This window comes from Xyrauchen texanus, chromosome 47, assembly GCF_025860055.1.
Source record: "Xyrauchen texanus isolate HMW12.3.18 chromosome 47, RBS_HiC_50CHRs, whole genome shotgun sequence".
Classification (NCBI taxonomy): domain Eukaryota; kingdom Metazoa; phylum Chordata; class Actinopteri; order Cypriniformes; family Catostomidae; genus Xyrauchen; species Xyrauchen texanus.
This window is the reverse complement of record NC_068322.1, coordinates 15,162,632-15,183,926: the sequence shown is the minus strand read 5'-3', so window position 1 is coordinate 15,183,926 and position 21,295 is coordinate 15,162,632. Positions and strand designations below refer to the sequence as shown.

At 37.7% G+C, this 21,295-nt stretch overlaps 1 protein-coding gene across 1 annotated transcript in view; it reads left to right on the top strand.

The window, feature by feature from the left end:
• The first annotated feature begins 6,976 nt into the window (after nt 1-6,976).
• The window catches only part of LOC127638811 (peroxisome proliferator-activated receptor alpha-like), a 55,652-nt gene continuing 41,333 nt past the window's right edge, over nt 6,977-21,295 (top strand). The window contains exons 1-2 of the mRNA XM_052120556.1: nt 6,977-7,342; nt 11,435-11,489. The gene's annotated coding sequence lies outside the window, so the exon portion shown is untranslated. The remainder of the gene's footprint in view (nt 7,343-11,434; nt 11,490-21,295) is intronic.

The window sequence follows — 21,295 nt, the reverse complement described above, 5'->3', positions numbered from 1 at the left end:
CTGTATGCCTAAATTATTTTGAGGCACCTGTAGGTTGACGATCAAAGGGCAGTAGAGTATAGACCTTGGATTGATAGCATGGCAGTATTGTCAGGTGCCATTTGTTTTTCGCTGCAAAGAAAGAAATTCTCATAGAAAATGCATACGTGCCGAAAGAACAAGAGAGGCAGAGAAAGAGTGAGACTGAGCACTGGCACGCTCCAATGAGACAAATAATTTAATACTAATAATTGTTTACAACAGCCTCACTTTATTAGTGCTGACTTGGCTGATGGGTCTGTTTGTAATCACACGGGTGGACTGTAAGGTCACATGAATGGCTAATTTATGTCTAATTAATGTTCTTTCCTATTTCCACAATACATGTGAATGCAGGATGAGACAGAAATATCACAAAATGATACGTTGAAGCCACACTGAGTGTTAGGCCAATCATGGTGCATGCACAGGTCACTGCAGAGAGCAAGAGAGTTTGAAAGAGAAGGAAAGTCAAAAATGCTAGAGATTGTTAGATAGGTAAAAAAAAAGAAAAAAAAAGAGAGAGAGGCTTGTCATTATGATGCACGTGTGATGAATGCCTGTAGGGAACACAGATGTGTGGTGATGTCATTTAGTGTGAGTGTATGGGGAGGAGCATTAGAAAAGTGCACTCATTTCAGCAATCAGAGAGAAGATGGAGGGGGGTAAAGGAAGCAAGACAGGCCTGTGCCCCTTTCGTTTGAAGCCCTTTTTGTAAGTTTTGTTGCTATTTAATATACAGTATGTCCTCTGGCATTGCATGCTGGCTTCTTTGTTTTAAGCAGGGGGTTTCAACTTTTACAGGCCCAGTGTCAGACATATGCATAAATTGTGCAAGATCTCCATCTTGAGACAAAGCGCATATGAGGTTGAAAAGGGCAGGGTTGGGAGGGTTACTTTTTATATGTATTCCACTACAGATGACAGAATACATGCTGTAAAATGTCATTTGTAACATATTAAGTTAGATTACTCAAGGTCAGTAACGTATACTTTGGATTACTTCTTCAGCACTGGTAGATTTTAAAACAAGATCAATCAAATATATGATCGTGTCTTGTAACATTCATGTAAAATGGCTGGAAATAGCATTTTAGCTTAGCGTATAACTGACAATTTACACAAGGTTTATTTCTATTTCTTCTGCACTAAACTTACTTCAAACTTCTCTGTCTGCTCGTATGAATGTAACACATCATCAGAAAGTGTTTCACCGCTGTTCAAATGCACTTTAGATCGCATCATTTATATGTATAAATGTTTTCCATCTGAAAGGATTAAATATTAAATGAAACAAATGACAATAAAATGCAAAGTAATCTCTTCAGTAATCAAAATACTTTTTGAATGTAACTGTATTCTAATTACCAATTATTTAAATTGTAACTGTAGTGAAATACAGTTACTTATATTTAGTATTTTAAAAACGTATTCCCACTACATATATTGCGTTACTCCCCAACACTGGAAAAGGGGCATCTTAATTTTACACACGTATATCACAGATCAGCCTCTACACAAAACCCAATCTCTCAACATCAGGCCACCGAGCGTAAGGGTTTCTGATTTAATAGGGTGGTTGCAATGTTAAACTTTTGCCTCTGTTCACTGACTGTCTCTGAGAGGCATACGAAGTCAATTGTTCTTGCAGTACGCTGTGACAATAGCTGTTTGTCATCGTGTGAAGCTAGAGAGAGATGGGGCAGCACACACAGTAACTGCGCTACACCGCTGCCAGTATTAGGTTCTCCTAGCAGGGTCACGCCAAGGCTAGAGTACTCTCTGTCACCATGTATTCCCTTGTCTTTCTTTGTGAGTGTGTGCTAATTACACCAATAATTCTCATTAACAATTTTAACTTCAACAAAACCCACAGAGACCCACAGTCACTTCCTCCCAATTGATAATTACAAGTGATTTTTGCTGGCATGAGGACAGCAAGAACCTAAAGTCTGCATTTTTTTAATTGTATTATATTATGGTTTGAGTCATTGCCAGGCAATCTGTGAGAAGTCTCCACCTTAAAGGAATTTTCCATGTTCAATATATGTTAAGCTCAATCAACAGAATTTGTAGCATGATGTTAATTGCCACAAAAAAATAATTTCGACTCGACCTTTACTTACAAAAAGCAAAAATCATGGTTACGAGAAGACGCTTACAATGGAAATAAATGTGGCCAGTCTATAAACATTGAAATGGGGTAAATATTTGACATGTTAACCTGATTTTAGTGTGATAAAATTGCTTTCAGGGATTACCAGTGTTCATAGGCGGAAACCGTGGGGGGGGGGTCTGAGGGTTGTCCCCCCCCCCTAAAATATCATTAAAATATGTGTATTGTTAATAATATAATGATATATTCTTAAAATAATTGTTTAAGAAATAAAATAATACAAATGCAAACAGGGCAACAACAAAAAAACCTTGGTGTCCCCTACAAAAATTGCTCTTGAGAATTGTTGTTTATTGTCCCCCCCAACATTTTGATGAAATTTTCGCCCCTGCCAGTGTTGCATCATCATGTTAACAAAGTTGTAATATTGGATAATATTAGACTGATAATGTTTAGTAAGGGATTTTATCACGCTAAAATCTGGTTAACATGCATAATGTTTAAGTCTTGTGGCAATATTTTTGAAATAATGTGTATTTTAACATTTCATGTCTGAACCCATTCTTTGATGTTGATATAATTTTTTTGTGGTAATCAAAATTATGCCGCAAATGCAGTTGATTGCATCTGGAACATTCTTTTAAAAAGAATATTTTTTATATCTGTACATTTAATGTCTACATTTCTTGTGGGTTTGAAACAGATATTAAGGGCAGTCGTGCACATGTAAGTAAATCCTTAAAAAAAAAAGAGCTTTAATGTCTTGGTTTTACAGCCTCAAAGCTCACCATTTAGTGATGCATGTCTTAAACATGTGATTTCTTGGGCACAGATTAAGACTAATCGCAGAATAAAAGGGATTTTCTATGGAGAATCACTGTTGATAATGCAGTTTAGTACAGGACTAAGGTTAATCTGTTTCTGGGAAACAGACCAAGATGATGCAAATATGAACAAATTCTTAACTCTTTCATGTGATCATATTGCTTGGTGTGCAGAATAAGCAGTTGGAAAAAAGGCATCTTTGCACCGCTTGTCAAATCAAAGTGAGGTTCAGAAGTCCCATATATTTTAAGAGCTGAACAGACAGCACATCAAACCACCAGAATCACTCTTAATGTAAATTGATATCCACAGCTGTCCGGCTAAGCTGTGCTCCCCATTTTACACCTCACCTCAGACAAAAGGGCCATTCGGAGCCAACAGGCTTTTTTTAATTTATTATTTACTGTGAAGATATAGGCATTACCATTGAGACTATGTCATGGATTTTATCTGGGTTGTGATAAATTCATAGGTGTACCTTGAGCTGTGCTCTGGATTTGATAATTTTTTCGTTGCCTTGAGACCATGACCCCTGTCTGAGGACATGGCTCGTTTCTCGGTAATCATTCACTTGTAGCCTTGGGTTGCAAAGCTGTGACATGTATTGTCTAAACTTCTGAAAACAAACTAATGATATCTTGTGTAATAGACCTGGATTACTGAAACCCCAGGCATGTGCATGTATTTGTTTGAAAACCAATGACTCAATAACATTTTAATTCTCTGTATGGAATATTAGACGGATAGACAGACAGATAGAGACAGACATAGATGGATGGATGGATGGATGGGTAGATAGGCAGGCAAGTCTTAAAGTGTGAAAACCGGTGTTTACTTTCTTAGGCAATGGTGTAATTACAACCATATTCCTTTTTAATCTTTAAAGGAAATGCAGTATGGCTCTGTTAAATCAAATTGCTTGTTCGCATAATAGTGAGACACGGGCAGAGGGCAAGTCATGTGGGTGTGGCACTACAGCATGCCCATGGATGCTGGTCGTATAGGGAGGGGGCTGTTTTAGCATGTCTTTCTTTCTCTCTCCCACTCTATCTCAGTGTCCCGCCCCCTTTGCCACTGCCATCTCTTGGCTTTCCCAGAATGCCCTCTGTCTGAGAGCACTGGCCTGAAATAAAACTACGAGGGCCTGCGCAGAGAGAATGGGAGCTTTGTCTCAGCTGCCATTTACACTGTCTGGGGGCATAGAGAGAGAACTCAAAGAGAGTGTCTGATTGCAAATTAGCACAGCCCAGGGCTCAATGCTCCATACACTCATACACACTCACACACTCTCACTCTGGCGGTGTGAAGCGTGGAGAAAGTTCTGCATGAAACACCGCCAAAGATCATTACGCCCTTTAGTTCTATTGAATAGTGCCACATTTCAGTCAGAGGGGCAGAAAAAATAATTAGCAGCGGGCTTCTACTGAGCTGACAAGTATATGACTGAGGCATTTGGAGTTGTTTAGTATGCAAGTGATGCTGGGTCTGAATTTGTGATTAGCTGAAAGACAAAGGGTGCAGCCGGTGCACTGCAGGAGCGACGTCTCTGCATCGAGTGGGCCTCTCGCTGCGTTTCTGGTTGATTGACATGTGTCAGAAGATTGCATGCAATTTGTGACACGATGGCTCTCTTTGCTGTGAGAATTTGCTCTCTTTGTGTTTTAAATGCAAGTGCGATCTTGAGACCGCTTGACCTAAATCCACTTTGGCCAACTTTATTTGATTTCAAGGTAAATGGTTGCTCCATGACAGAATTTCTAACTAGGCTGTCAGCATTAAATGTAGTAATCAAATCAAATCTTCTACAAATGTGGAAACAGGAATGTTTTATTTATTTATTTTGAGAGGTATGTAATGCAGAAGATAAAAATGGTTCATAGTGAACTTAATGTAAACATTAAGTTCACTATGAACTTAATGTTCACTCAACAACCCTTTCTTCATAATCTTCTTGACACAAACTCCTGTTAATTCCCATGAGGCTGCTTTGTGTAAGACACATAAACACATGCACGTTCACGCATAGGTCACAATTTAATCTGATTAGCTGTGTCTGTATAGATGAACGTGTAGGTTCATTGGGTATGTTCCTCTTCTTCAACACATCACCTGATGGAATGACTCCAGTATATAGGGGGAAAGTAATCTTCTAGATCTGATACTTGCTTGTCAAAATCCAGAGACAAAAGTACTTAAAGTAATTATTTTATTTCTGAAATACAATTTAGCAAGTATAGCCATTAATATCTGGCCATCATTTATCCTCATTATAATATCATGAACACTATCATGTATCAGAGCTAATTAATGATATTCCCTTTGTGTTCAAAATATATATTTGTGCTTATGCATTGATACATCATGTCAATGCCATCCCTGAGAGTGTGTTCAGATCTGTACATATGGATGTGATTTTATTTTTTTTCTAATAAATATTTGATTTACATTTTGGGCTGTGTAAAATTTTTATATATTGTTGTTTCTTATTTTCATTGAAAATGTATTGCCTTAAATGCAGATAAAATAGTATTATTTTGCCAATTATAAGTGGATTAATACTAGTATATTTTTGATTTTATTATTTTCTTTTTAGCTGTGGTCTGCAAGGTCTCTGAAGTGGAAGTTCATACCAATGGAAGATGTTAATGGTCTTTTGCCAATATAGTATAATTGTATATTTTCATATTAACTGGTAACTAAATAATAATAAATGACAGCCCAAAACACATAGTTTACTTTTATCTCAGTTAAAGTTATTTCCTTTATTTACACTGTACACTAAAACTTTAACTCTCAGTCACTATTTGAGTGGACATGCAAATTCTTAATGTTGTAATCCAGCCTGAAAAATATAAAACACATTCACACAAGTTAAAAAAAAAAAGAAAAAAAAGAATCTACTCAAAATGACCTAAATATATATATGTGTGTGTCTGTATTTGTGTCTGTCTCTGTGTGTTTGTGTGTGTGTATCTGTCTGTGTGTGTGTCTCTATGTGTGTGTGTCTCTCTCTCTGTGTGTGTGTGTGTCTGTCTGCGTGTGTCTGTCTCTGTGTGTGTGTGTCTGTGTGTGTCTCTCTGTGTGTGTCTGTCTGTGTGTGTGTTGTGTGTGTCTCTGTGTGTGTGTGTCTGTGTCTGTGTGTGCGTGTATCTGTGTGTGTCTCTGTCTCTCGCTGCATGTGTGTTTGTGTGTGTCTCTGTGTGCGTCTATGCGTGTCATTCGTGTGTCTGTATGTTTGTGTGTCTGTGTCTCTCTCTCTCCCTCTGTCTGTGTGCGTCTCTCTCTCTCTGTGTGTGTGTGTGTGTGTGTGTGTGTATGTCTGTCTGTCTGTGTGTGTGTGTGTGTGTGTCTGTCTCTGTGTGTGTCTCTCTGTGTGTGTGTGTCTGTGTGTCTCTCTGTGTGTGTCTGTCTGTGTGTGTGTGTGTGTGTGTGTGTGTGTGTCTGTGTGTGCGTGTATCTGTGTGTGTCTCTGTCTCTCGCTGCATGTGTGTTTGTGTGTCTGTGTGTGTCTATGCGTGTCATTCTTGTGTCTGTATGTATGTGTGTCTGTGTCTCTCTCTCTCCCTCTGTCTGTGTGCGTCTCTCTCTCTCTCTCTCTCTCTGTGTGTGTGTTTGTGTGTATGTCTCTGTGTGTGTGTGTTTGTGTGTATCTCTCTCTCTCTCTCTCTCTCTGTGTGTCTATGTGTGTGTGTGTGTGTCTCTCTCTGTGTGTCACCCCGTGTGTTTGGGTGTATGTATCTCTCTCCCTGTGTGTCAATGTGTATGTCTGTGTCTCTGTGTGTGTGTCGCCCTGTGTGTGTGTGTGTGTGTGTGTGTGTGTGTGGTGTCTTTCTCTCTGCGTTTGTGCATGTTACCCTTTGTGTGTTTTTCTATCTCTCTCTCTATCTGTGTGTGTGTGTGTGTGTGTGTGAATCAGAGTTCACCTCAGTTGAACTTGTGTGATCTAGTTCACGGTAGAGTGAGACTGTCGGTCCGGGTGGGGTGGGGGGGGTGAACAGCTTTTTGATCATTAAAAAAAAGCTAAACTGTCCTTAAAACACGCAGTCTGTCGTCATGTTTTTGTCGATGGAAAGGAAGTGACAGTTTGTTTGTCTATGTGTGTGAACCGGAGGGGACGGCAATAACGGTCGCGTGTGTTTTAACTTCGCGAAAGTGTCCGCGCGACAGGAATCCACCGTGAAGGATGACGTATCTCCACTTCAACCTCTGTTTGAATAATAATAATAATAAACGGTCGTCGTGGCTTTCTAATGGAGTCTATTATATTGTCTGTTTCTCTTTGGCGTTTTCCTTTTAGAACGAGAACTATCTTCCCCGCGGTAACTAAAGGAGCACGAATGATCAGGATGAAGCGAAGACGAGGAAGAAAAGCACAAATATAATGTAAGTTTTCCGTCACCGAATTTTATTGGGTCACATCGGTCGGATTTTTCCATCGTTTGGTTTATTTCGCTATTAGACTGTACTGAAACTTGAAATGATGCCCGACTAATATATGAAACTGGCATTTGGGACATAGATGTAAAATGTCTGTCGAGCTGCTCGAGGTTTTTGAATTAAATGAAGACTTGCTCATATTTTATTAGTGCAGGTCAAGAAGAAAGATTAAAATACAAATTTGAGCTTGAAAAAGAGGAGATTTTCTCATGGCTTTTCTAATAAACGACCTTCTATAGTGTTTTATATATTCTGCTCTGTTAAACTTCTACTGCAGCACAACAACACTTATCAGGCTGTATCTGTTGATCCAAATGAGAAATAAATCGAGTATGTTCTTTGTTACCTGGGATTACTTGCTAAATAATTTTTGTAAAACATTAATATGCCTTTTTTAATGTGCATTTCACTGATTATTTTGTCTTTCATCTGGATCTAAACTGAGCCTTGTCCAAAATGTCCAATACACTTTAATGCATTTAGCTGATTTCTCAACTGATATTGTTGTACGAATATAATATTTTGTCAATTTTTGTGTTGAAAATGCATGTTCTAATAAGTGAGTGTTATGCATCTATTTATACCACACATACTCCCCAAAAAATGTAATTAAAATAAAATAAAAAACTTGAAGAAACTAGTGATTTGAACAGGAGTTTCTTTAAATGCATATTGCTATTGTTGTGGGTAATTAATACAGTATAGTCAGTGAGATCAAAGTTTATTCTAACATGTTAGGCTGTGTGTGTGTGTGTGTGTCTGCGTTGCAGTGGTGCTTGAAAAAGGGAATAATTTATCTCGGACCAGAGTGGAATGTCCGTCCATCTTTTAATCGGGTAGGATTTTATCTGTAAATATACATTTCCTTATTCTAAGTTTACACACTAAATGTATGATAGAAGTGAGATATGTAGATGTGCTTTGTTGCTTCTATTTTACTTAAAATTAAATGTATTACTCCCAAAATTAAATTAGAACTATTCATATCTTCTGGATGAGCTGCACTTATTAGGAGTTCTTTACTGGAATTCAGTGGATGAAGGCATTTGTTTTTTGAAATATAGATTTGTTTGATTTTAGTGCATGAATTTCTGCATTTCATTATTTGCCTATGAGGCAAACATGTGCACACACATGCTATAACATGTTAAATGAATTTCCTTTAACATTTGTTATGCTGACTGTGCTATTATCAAGTCAGGTTATGAAGGCCTGCTTATGTTCTAAAAAAAATCTGTTTCCCAATCCTTCACCCAAAAAGAACATAAACAAACTTTAACATAGTTTGAAAGTATTTAAACACCATTTGATCACTGCCAGATATATAGGTCCACGGTTAGTTGTGAAGTATGTGTTTTGAATTGTTTGTCAGTCTGTTTGGTAGTAATTCTGGCAGGAATGGTGGATTTTTGAGGATTGTTATTTATTAGTGTGATTGTGTGTGTGTGTGTGTGTGTGTGTGTGGTGGTTTGGGTGGTTTATGAGGACATTTTTAAAGGTTACAAACTGGTAATTACAAGGGTATTATGCTATCATTGTGGTTTATGAGGACATTTCTAGTGTCCCCATAATTCAAATCGCTTGAAAAACATACTAAACTATGTTCTTTTGAAAGTGTAAAAATGCAGAAATTATTTTGTGAGGGTTAGGGTGTAGGATCTATAGTTCATACAGTATAAAAATCATTATGTCTGTGGAGAGTTCTCATAATGATAGCTGCACCAACGTGTGTGTGTGTGTGTGAGTGTGTGTGGCAAATTAGATAAAAACTGATAACTTTGCTAGTTACCAAAATAATTTACGCAGTGCATTAGATAAAGCCAGAAGCTTAGCATTGTTGCTTGTTTGCATGTTTGAGTAACAAAAATACTGACATAAACCAAGTAGAGAAGAAGATGAAATAAAAAAATAAAAAAAATAATTGTTTGTATTAGGTTTTACATAAAGCCTTGGTCAGATGTTTTGCATATGCTTTCCTGCTTAATATGACCCAACACTCTTCGTAAACAATGGCAATGTTGCCTTTAATTTTCCTTTTTTCCACTATCAGTTTTCAAGCCATATACCTTCTTACAGAGGAGGAGACATTCAAAACATTAGTGATGTCAGCATTTTAAAACAACTGGAAAAACTATTTTTTTACATCGGTCATTTCGAGCAATCTGTTTCCACTTGTTTTAATGTCACTCAGCACTCGACTTATCTTGCCAAAAATAGCTTACAATTTACATCTTCTGTCTTGGAAAATAACTAAACTGCTATTGCACAAATAGCTACGTAACTCAAGGCAGGAAAGCTCAGGCCAGGCCGATGCAGAAAGTATCTGACTGAGGCCAGATCTGGCTTCGGAGTGTGTGCAAGCTGGAAGTGTCTTTCCATGACTGGCCCCTGGTGCTCTAGCCACGCCAAACTGTCAATCCCACAGGAATGTCTCCCCATACTCTCTGCAACAGATGTCAGAAATTTGGCGTATGGTATTGTCATATTCCTTCTCTCCGATTTTCTTTTTTCTCTTGCTTTTTTCTTTATCCCGCCTCTGCTTTTGTGCTTGGTCTTGAATTTACTCTATGATCTCCCTTTTCCCTCGCAAAGACAGAAGGCCAAGCATGTAATGTGTCAACATGACCTGGCCTCGATACTGCAATCTGAATGTTTCTCTTTGTCTTTTGAAATGATGTGGTAATGATGACAGGAGCTTGCTTACAGCTGTCTATTGCTAAAACACTGACACACACACATAAAAAGCATGAGATAATTGAGCAAATCAAACCAAACCCTCCAAGATTACAATGAGGTGAATAATCCTACGCACACTTTACAGAGACCGAGTCATAAATACATCTGCCTCGTCGTTGGCCCATATCCAAGTTGATTCACCTCAGATAACCCTACTCACACATCATTTGAAATTTTAAATAAAATCACCACTGGGAGGGGAGGCACCTCCTCTAACCTGACACATTCACACAATCAATCGTCGTTGTTGTACGCCTCTCTAAGATACAAGCATACTGATAATTTGAGTGGCCTGTAGTGTCAGCTGAGGTCAGGGGCGTGTCCTGAGCTTTTAGCCCGTAGCCTATCTGAAACGGGCACTTACAGGTTGCACAGATGTGAGCAAGAGCTGCCGACAGGAGCATTTCAGAGCGTTAGAGCACAGGGGTACTGCTGCTTAATCTGCTTAGATTCAGGGTTCACCAGTCGACAGCCAGACTGGCACATATTGTGCAGTCTCGGCACTGCGGTTTATATGTGATGCTTGAAGACATCAGGTGACATTTTCTGTGTGCATCTTGTGTGAGTGTGTATGTATGGGAGATCTGAGGTTGTGTGTTTTTATTTTGTCAGTGTGTGTGAGTGTGTATGTGTGTGTGCATTAATTTTAGAGGGAGATCTTGTGGGTATGAGCTAGGAGCTCTTTAAGTGCCTGACCTAATTTCGCAGGCAGAGAAGAATTCAGCAGTGAAGGCCTTCCTCTGTTAGTGTGAGGTTGCTGTGCTGGGTGTTTCCTCCCAGTGTCTAACAGGAAGCTCATGTTTGAGTTCATTTGAGGACAGGGAAATGGCTTTTCTTTCCACTGCTGATCGTTCTAGAGAGGGGGAGAAACCCAGGGCCTCTGCTCTGAATTGGCCTTCTGCAATCTGGTGTGTGTTTTAGCTCTGGCTGAACTTAGTTTTATTTAAATTTTTTTGCACTGCCAAGAAAGCATCTATTCTTTGGAATTGAGTGAGAAGGAGCTGAGATCCTAAGTCAAGAATGAGTTAATTAATCCTCTGAGCAAATTAAACAATCCAACAGGGTTCTTTTCTCCTCCCTCCGGTTTGGTTTTACATTCCAGACTCAACTGACCCGGGTTATGACCTCAGAAAAATCTTGGATTGAATGAAAGTTTGCAACACATATGAGTTAGTAGAAATAACTCATTTCGGTTATTGAAATTATTCAAACTGTTTGTGCTGCTGTTATGATGAATTTGTGCAATGCTTTCTCTGTGAGTTTAACTGAATGTTTATCATTGCTGTTATTTGTCATTCACAGGCGTCAGGAAGCCTAGAGAGAGCACGGAGAGATTTGTGTGTGGCAGGACGTACAGGTGAGAGACAATGTGACAAATTAAATCCATCATCAACACACATTTAACAGTGCTACTCCATATCATCACAAGCAAGTTTTATGAATAAATTCATATTTTGTATCGAAAAGACATGATTTGTTCATTTGACTGATGCTTTTATCCAAGGTATCCAAAGTTTTATCCAAAGAGAAATGTTACAGAATATGTGACAGGAAACGTTTATAAAAAGAACCTATAGAGAATTATTATTCTGGATGTGCAAATATTTAAACTGATACTTTGGATAAATTCTTGGTGGTGTTGGCAACATTTTAATGAATCTATGGGTGCTTTCAATTGACCTGTTTCTTTTAAAATAACAATTATTTTACTGTGTCCTCACCAGACCTTTGCAATGCGGTGTGACATGACGAAACTAGATTTCGACCATTTTAATCAATAAAGCGGTCTATACTGGAATCACCCGGTGCGACACGCCTAAAGTTGTTGGACGTCTCATTTAAATTTTTTACATCAAAGCAAGCTCATGGTGTTTCTGGTGGTGTTTCTAGTCACTTCCAGTGTAGACACAAGGTTTTACAATTTATAATTAACACATTCTTCTCTATACAGTCTTAAAGGAATATTCCGGGTTCAATACAAGTTAAGCTTAATCGACAGCATTTGTAGCATAAAATGGGTTACCACAAAAATTTATTTAGACTTGTCCCTCCTTTTCTTAAAAGAAAAGAAAAAAGAAAAACATCGAGGTTACAGTGAGGCACTAACAATTTTAAAGGCACAAATGTGAAGCGTATCATTTAATTAAAGCAATTACTGTACATTAGTTCTTCTGTTAAAACTTGTGTATTATTTGAGCAGTCAAGTTATTTAAATAGTTGTTTTTTATGGTCCTTTTATGGTTTTAGGTATTACAGCGTTGGATATAACTTTACACATAAAAGTTAGTATGCAATTTTATCACATTAAAATCATGTTAACATGCAAATTGTTTATGTCTTGTGGCTAAATGTTTGATACAGTGTGTATTTTAATGTTTACAGGTTTGCCCCATTCACTTTAATTGCAAGTGCCTCACTAACACAGTGTTTTGTTTTTTTTAAATAAAAGGAGGGACAAGTCTAAATTTATTTTTGTGATTATCAACATTGTTATAAATGCTGTCGACTGATTAACTTGTATTGAACAGGAACATTCCTTTAAATACATCTTGCACAGTCTTCAGGCTTAATGCTAGTAATATATCCGGTGTTATGGAAATGTTCTTTGTAAATTAGAAAACACATGAAATATATTACATAATTCCAAATGTTCTGATACTTAATCACATGATCAGAACATCAGACGGTGTGGTTGTTCAGATCTAAGGCACGTCTTTGAGAGCTTTTTTCTACGGTGGGCCGAGCAGAAGAATGATGAGTATCAACCTGTTAGTCTCCCATTGCATCAGCTTTATTGAAATTAGAGGCAGATTTAGGGATGAAAGGTTTGCAATATCCCAATTGTCTGAAAATGATCACTTCAGCATGGCTGTGCTCATAACCGCACCGATCAAACATAATTTATTTTAGTGGTGAAGTTGTTGTCTTGTGTGCAGGGTTGGTTTCTGGCTTCTTTGTGACTGTCTCTCTCTGAATATGTTCACCACTTTGTACTGTAGGTTGACATGTTGATATTACATGGATTTCTGGGTGCGTGAAATTACCCTGACAAGACCTAAAATATTTTGTCTTTGTGATCTTTTGCTTTTGCAAAGCTTCCTAGTACAACCCTCTGCATTTTATTTACAGATTCAGCACTCCAAAACATTTTGAACACTCAGAAAAGTATTAGGATAGCTTTAGTAGGGCTGTGCTGATCCAATCTTATATTGATATATTACAATATTTATTTATTTGGGCATTCATATAATCTCCTAAATACACTAGAAAACTTCACACTGAAACAGCATATTCACTCGTTCTATCACGGATATGCCGTATCTCTCTTGCACATTTGGTGCAGTTTTATTTGCAATCCAACTATGATATTGCGATACATCGCAAATGGTTGAATTGTGACATACTGTATGCATCGCAAGAGTAGCTGTGTATTGTATCGATGAGGTAGTTGGCGATACCCAACCCTAATCTTTAGGATATCTCCGTTACATATTACATACATTGTGTAGTGGAGGAAAAGAAAGAGGAGAACTACTTTGAACAGCTGGTTCTTGAGATGCACTCATCTTCATTACTCTATCTTCTAACGGTCTCTTTCACACATTATACCCATTTCCCTGTCTCCTGCAGTGTGGATGTACTCGGGTCATGAGCCGTTTGCAGGTGTCATCCAGATGTTTTCTTGCATGTTCCAATGCTCTCTCTGTTAGCACTTAATGCCATTTTTGCAGAGGAACCGAAATGTTCCTTGTATCTAGCAAAGACCACCACACACACAAAAGCTTAACAAAAAAGAAACATGAGTTTCACACAATGGGTTCAGTAGTTTAGATGGTGAAATGTGTGGTATAAGTAGGGCTGGGCGATATGGCCAAAATTGTTATCACGATAATCTTTTTCATATTGTTCGATATCGATATTTATCATGATATATATATATATATACATTTACATATTGCACTTTATTTTTTATTTTTTTTCTAAGTTGACAGAAGAAAAGAAGAAAAAATTAATTCTAAACAGTCAAAATAGTCTCTACAAAACTGCACAGGGGGTCCAGAGACGGCCAAAGCAGTGGGGTCTGCGGGATCTTTTACCAATTTTACCGTCTTTTACCATTTATCAATTGAGGTTTTTTTGTTGGAATATTTTTACTTTAAAATGAAATATTTTTTACATTTCTTTAGATTCAGATACCCAAGTATGGGGCATAGAAGCCCTTGTGACTGTGGAATGATTCTGAATGTGGGTTCAGGGGTGTCCCGAGAGAAAATTTAGAAATGTTTTTAAAAAAATGTAAAAAACATTTGTATATTTTCATAAAAGTTAGAGACAAGTCTACCAACTAGTAATTTTAGTCTTTCCTTATCCATTTAAGACATCGAATTAATTTTCACAAAATTAGAACAGAAATCAATTTGTTTATTCGATTTGTTTATTATTAAAGTCTCAAACATGCTGATTAATAAAGATACATTTAGAAGGGAAAAACGTTAAAGGTGCTTTGAAACCACGTTAACTCATGTGGCGCTTCACGTCTACACACATGCAGGGAAAAGTGGCAATGCGTGCGGAGCGGGACAGGGTAGAAATGAGGCATGTTTATTGCTAGAGAACAATATTCAAGATTACAGCGCAGAAAGATCAGAGCTGTTGTCCACATCACTGTTGTTCTGTCGCGCTCTTCACTAGAGATGATGATAGAGCGCAACCGTTGTCATGAAGTCTTGCGGTGCGGATGGAATCAATCCGGTGTCCGACGTAACCTAATTGTTAGCAAGGCAGCTAGCATTAGCAAGTTCATCCAGTCTGACCCTACGTTACCACTGGTGCGTTGTGAGCGAAGCTGAGAGCATTTTCAATTAATTCCTACGAAAGCCGACCGTCATGCTCGCAAGGTGGATCGTAGGATTGGCAGCGGTATGGAGCAAGCTATCTCCTAGCGCTGTGAGCGCCTTTGAGCGGATTTCGTCCACCCCAGTGGAAACGCAGCCTGAGAAAGCCGAACTGCTTGTGTTTTAGCGACACGCAGTAAATATAGAAAATTCCTCATAGGCTTATTGTGGATTTTCTTTATCGTAATAACGATATCGTTTTATCGCCCAGCCCTAGGTATAAGCATTACTAGCATGAAACTGTCATGACTGGTTTCTCTCAGGTCCAGTGCTACACTTCCTTTCCAGCATCTGTAGTCCTTTAACAGGATGAAAAGTGATAAACAGGGGATGTGTTCCACATTGACAATTGTTCCATCCAAGCGATTTTTAGCTGTGCCGGTTTCATGCCTCCCATATCACTCGATAGTCTCTTTTTTCATACATAACAAAATAATTTCAACTCTAATCATTAATATTTAGTCAATTTATTTAATAATTTGACATTAGCTGTGTAATAAGCAAAATATTGAACAGTCAGCCAGTCTGACTCACCAAATCAGGGTGATTAAAAATATTTGAACTTGAAATCCTTATGAGATAAATATATAACTTGGTTATGACAAGCAATATTATCAGAATCAACCATTACACAAGGTTTAATCCTGAGAGAATTTGCACTACTTTTGTAGTGATTATGAAGTCAATATTCTTGACGATAGCATATTTTATATCAGTAATAATGTTTGATCTGATCTAACACTTCAAATTAGTTTTGTTGGTGTAACCTAATGTGTTCAAGCTGATTCAGTGATATTATGTACAAATGTTTGACTTGAATCAAACCAGTTAATTTAAGGTGCACTCAGTTGTTTGTTTGTGTCATCTTGGACTGTGATTCTAAAATGGCAGCTTCAAGGAGGGCGCCCCTGCCCCATGTATAATAAATCAGCTTTTATAAGATTACTGATATGACTGGAGTCTTCATCTCATGTGAGTGGTCATGTTTTTATACATATGTTTTAAAATTATAATTCATTACTGAGTGCACCTTTAAGACATTGCCATTTCTCTCAGTCTACTTCTACCTTGCCATTAAACAGCTTTTTACTTTTTATTTAGCTGTAGGATACAGAATATGAAAGCACTTACAGAAACATTTAGTTTGATGTAATACATTTTTGAAGTGGTACAGGCATAAACCGTTTAATTATAAAGTAAAGTGCTTGTCACTTTTGATGTTTTGAAATGATTTACCTCAGCTCACCGTCAGACTATGACTAATGTATTTTTATATTTGACTGACATTAAATGACCGCTGGAAATCATTCATGCATCATCATCCACCTTCCTGCGGTTTATAATGACAAATGGGTTTGGTTTGATGTAACATAGTCTTTCATCTTACATATCACACATGCTTTGGTCATTGGAGTTGTTTGTGTTGCTGTTGTTGCATAGTAATGTAACTAAACTTTCTGCAATAGACAAAGTATAAAACTTAGAACTATAACTCTAAAGCTCTAATTGTGACGCCTTCTGACTGTCTGCCTATCCATTGTAATAAATCTTTCAAGCGCAGTATTGAGAAATAATCTCCCTTCCCACATTCAAGTGGCCATTTTTTCAGCCTAAAGCAGTTCCCCTTGTTATCCTATGATGGATTGCCTGATAAGTTTACTCCCCAAAGCATTGAAGACAGAACGTTTAGAAATGCCCATGCCATTTCAAAGAACAGTCTCAATTTGCTGTTCTAAATCAATTACATTTAAGAATATTTTGAATAATTTTCTCTAAGAATGTTTGTTTTAAATTTTTCAGAGATATTCAGTCAGTCAGGTTATAAAAACAAACCTGTGAATAGTGAAATCGTATGGACCTGTTTTGTTTTTGATTAGTCTGTTGTTAGCATTGAGTTTGAAGGCCCTGACACTGGACTGCGTCTCTCAGCTCCAGACGAGGGCTGCTCCATGGGTAGGCCACTGTTGCATTGTTGGCAGTGGCTCATTTGAATAGCCCTTTAGTATTTTGTGTGAGCAAGTCAGCGCCATTTGCATTTGTTCCAGTCACAAAGGTTTACAGGTCAATAGAGACCAAACTAACATGCAGAGGAACCCTCTCTACTCTTTTTCTCTTTTTTTCTCTCGACCTGCTTTTGCCCTTCATTGGTTGTCATGATAAACTCTGCCCATCTCCCTGGGAATGTGTTTGTGCATGTTTGTGTGTTTGTGCATGTATGTGTGTGCGTGTGTGTGTGGGTTTTAAATTTTTTTGTGAGGGTTAGGGTTAGGGTTAGGGTTTGGGTTAAGGGATAGAATCTATAGTTCGTACAGTTTAAAAATCATTTTAGGGCACTCTATAGAGAGTCTTCGTAAGGATAGCTGCACCAATGTGTGTGTGTGTGTGTGTGTGTGTGTGTGTGTGTGTGTGTGTGTGTGTGTGTGTGTGTGTGTGTGTGTGTGTGTGTGTGTGTGTGTGCAAAGCAACACCTCAGATGTCTGGTGCGTGATTAATTCTTATATGGGAATAATACTGAAGAGAGGCCCATGGTAACCCTCAAGCAAACACCAACAATAATTTGATTATCACACTTGAACATGCTTATGTAGCCTGTGCATGGTCCTGCATAGATGTGTTTTACTGCAGACTGAGACAGAATAAGAAGACAGAGCATACCTGATTAAATGGAGCCCATTCAGGACTGTTGTTTGTGAGCCATTTGAATGGCTGCAGTGCTGACACAGCTTCTTAGACACACACAGACAGAACCAGAAGCACCGGGTCTTCATAATTAATCCCAGAGTGTGCTCATGGCCCAATCCTTTGAGCTTTAACTTTGTACTTCCATATGTTCTCTGTCACAATCATGCATACATGCACATGTACAGGGTGGGACAGTTACAGAATACCCCAGACTATGAAACTGTACTTTAAAAATAATCTGTAACTAAGTAATCACACACTTTTCCATGATTAATCATGATTAAATGATGGTACTTTATACATTGCAACAAATATTCATCATATATATATTTACTTTATACTTCGTCTCAAAGAACTGGTAAGAAATTGGTTAGTCATCATTTATTTTAATTATTTAAATATGTACATAAATGTTCATTTCTTTTTTTGTCAGAAGTTTAATTTTGACAAAAGTTACACTAAAATGTGGTAACATGCCATTTTTACCTTTCTGACTGAGCTAACCCTTAAAAATACTTTTGTTGTTATTATCTAATTTCTGGTTGATTTCAATATTAAATAATACTTTTGACCTGATTTTATTTATGTAATTGTTAGCACATTTTTAGGTACCCGACAAAAAAGTTTCACAGTATAGTGTCAAATCTAAGACATGATTTTATTCATGACCTTCTGATATCGTGTGCATTAGCATCTACATCTTAGAGAGCTATTTATATCTGGTCTGATCCTTACAATTACTTTTGTTGTCAGGTTGATTCAGTCATATTTGGTAGTATTTTTTAAATATTAATCCAATTAATTTAGATTTCATGGCACACTTCACAGGCTGCCTGACATTTTTTACAAGTGCATTTGCATTTTTATTGGTGTGTTTTTAGCATGGCCACAGGAAGACAGTAGTCAATCTCTGCATCTCTCTTGTGGCTTGTTCTTATCCCCTTTAAACTGGACGTGTGAAACGCAGCACAAAACGTAGACTGCTGGATCAGCATGCATGCTACATAAAGACTGCTTTTGTTATGGCCTGCATGCTCATGACTGCTGGCATCTAAAGCACCTACCCCCAACCACACCAAACTGCACCGGGCTGAGTGGAGAAACCCCCACCAACAGAATGGGCAGTCAATTCCAATCTTGACACCCATAAAAGTTTATTGAAAATAAATTAATTAATCTCTTCATTTTCATTTTTGGGATCAATAAAGTCCTATTTTATTCCATTCTTGATCAAATTTATGTGAATGTGTCTTTTTGGAGATTCATTACTTTAGGATAACACAATTCATAGTTGTAGTAGTACCTAAAGGGAGATCAGATAAATTGTGTACATTTGTAATGCAGCATAACTCACTGTACTCACCATTTACAGCGCAATAACCGTTCTGAGTAAAAGCAGAAATTCTAAACGACTCAATACTGGTAGGTCAAAAGCAGTGCACGTGGTACTTGATTGTGCAAATCTCTTGGGCCTCAGTTGACACGGGCCTTAGAACTAGAGCGACGACAGTAGACGTTGCCTTGCAGCCACCAGGCCAATATTGCACCATGTTCACCTCAGCCTATTAAAGGTTGGGATTCCCATCGGGAGAACACTCATGCACAGACAATTAATAGAACAAAAAATAAGTCGAAAAACCATGACAAGATAATCAGTTGTGATAATGAGCCTCCACTGACCTATAATCATCATTTTAAAATGAATTTTAACCAGAATAATGTCCTTGAACGCCAGCAATGACAAGTGCCTCATTCCGTAGAGCTGAAAATTGGATGTTATTATGGATTTGAGGGTAGACCTTTGGGCCTTTTACTGTTTTTAAGATTACCTGGGCAGAGATTCATGTTCCCAATTGAGGTGTTGGCCTCTTGGCCATTGTTTCCTTCAGGAATAATTAAGACATGATGAAGCAGTAGGAAGGAATTTGCAGGCAGGAATTTTTCATGCCGTATTTTGAAATTTGTCCAAAGTGTATATAACCAAGACCATCGACAGATGCTAGTCTGGTGCAAATTATTTGTAGACAAGACCATTGACCATTAAATAGTTTCTAAATTTAGTCCAAATCTGAGCTCAATTTGTGTTCAGGAAATTACACTGAAAAGTTTATTTCATGGTCTTTGATTTCCATCACTAAAACTATGTTTCTATTTGTAATATAGAGAGGAAATGAGCAGATTTGGCAAATAAATAACATTTAATCTAAAGAATTTCATCATTCAGAGAGCTCCATGTGCACCATATGGACCAAGTCTGGCACATCCCTCCCTTCAGTGTTATAGGTTGCAGGAGAAAGGGTTGACCAGGTGTAGAAGGCTCAGCTGGGGCAAATCCTGGAGGTCTTGTCAATTCATAGGCGAAGTGACGTGGCGCATGCTAAAGCATGCTGCACTGGCTTTTAAGAGCCAAATCTTTTTAAGTGCCACCCATTTGCAAGAAACCGCTTAAGTAAAGAAAACCCTTAGTTACAATACGCATACACTTATTCCCTTTTCTCTCACACACCTCTAGCACTCGAAATGAAGAATGACTGGTTTGTTAAAATGTATTATTGAACCAGAATGGACTGGCCATTTGAAGTGATGATAGAAACTTAACATGCATTGGAGGTTATTTAGGAGGGAGTAAACAGCATTGAAAGATGTCTGTGCAGTGTTTCAGGGAAACTGTGTGTTGGATACAGAAATAGCAATTCATTTGATCTGCATGCAGTTTTAGAGGTTTAAGGTTTGTTTTCAACAGTCTATCAAGATCTTTTTCAGAGTAGAATTTGTCAGACCTCCCTTAAAAAGTTTTTAAGGTATAAAAAGTCATTGATAATTTAACACAACTAAAAACCTTTTTAGAAGCTAACATTTCAATGTAACCATGGGCTGGAGTTCATTTGTGGTTAAATATTTGTTGGTTATTTGATAGAATAATGACTTATTTGGTTTATGTTAGCACCCTTTAACCTTTTGCTTGAAGTGATCTATTTGGTTCTGTATAGCTGCAAATGTCCCCTAAGAAATAGTCCACCTGTTCATTTTATTTCTTGTATTTCATTTGTATTATAAAACAATCCTCCATTTGTCTGGGATTGTTTGGACTTTTTAGAGGTATTCAAAGTGTGGGATAATGCCAGAGCATCCTGCTCCTGTCTTTAAACAAAAGGGCTCAGCAGAATGTTCTGGAGATTTGAGCATGCTCTAGTTATGAGCCGTGTGACTCAGCTCTGGTGAAGTGGACATGAAGAAAGTCTGTTCTGTTGGTCTGTCTTTATCTTTGTCCCCTTTCCCTCACAAGACTGAATATTTTAAGGTGAGTTACTTTTAAAACTATTTTTAAAAGCTACATTTCTAAAAGCTTTTTTTTTTTTGTCCAACTGTGGAATACAGACAAATTAGGCTCATAATTTCAACCATAACTTTCTGGCTAATGAATCTCTTTTTACCCGTCGAAGTAAGAACATGATGATAAAATTATTCCTATATAATGTTACTGTAGTACTTGGTGGCATTTGCTCATGAATAAAAATAGAACATTGTGTAAATCATGAACTCTTATATGCAAAATATCTTATTTCTTCTATATGTCATTCTTAAA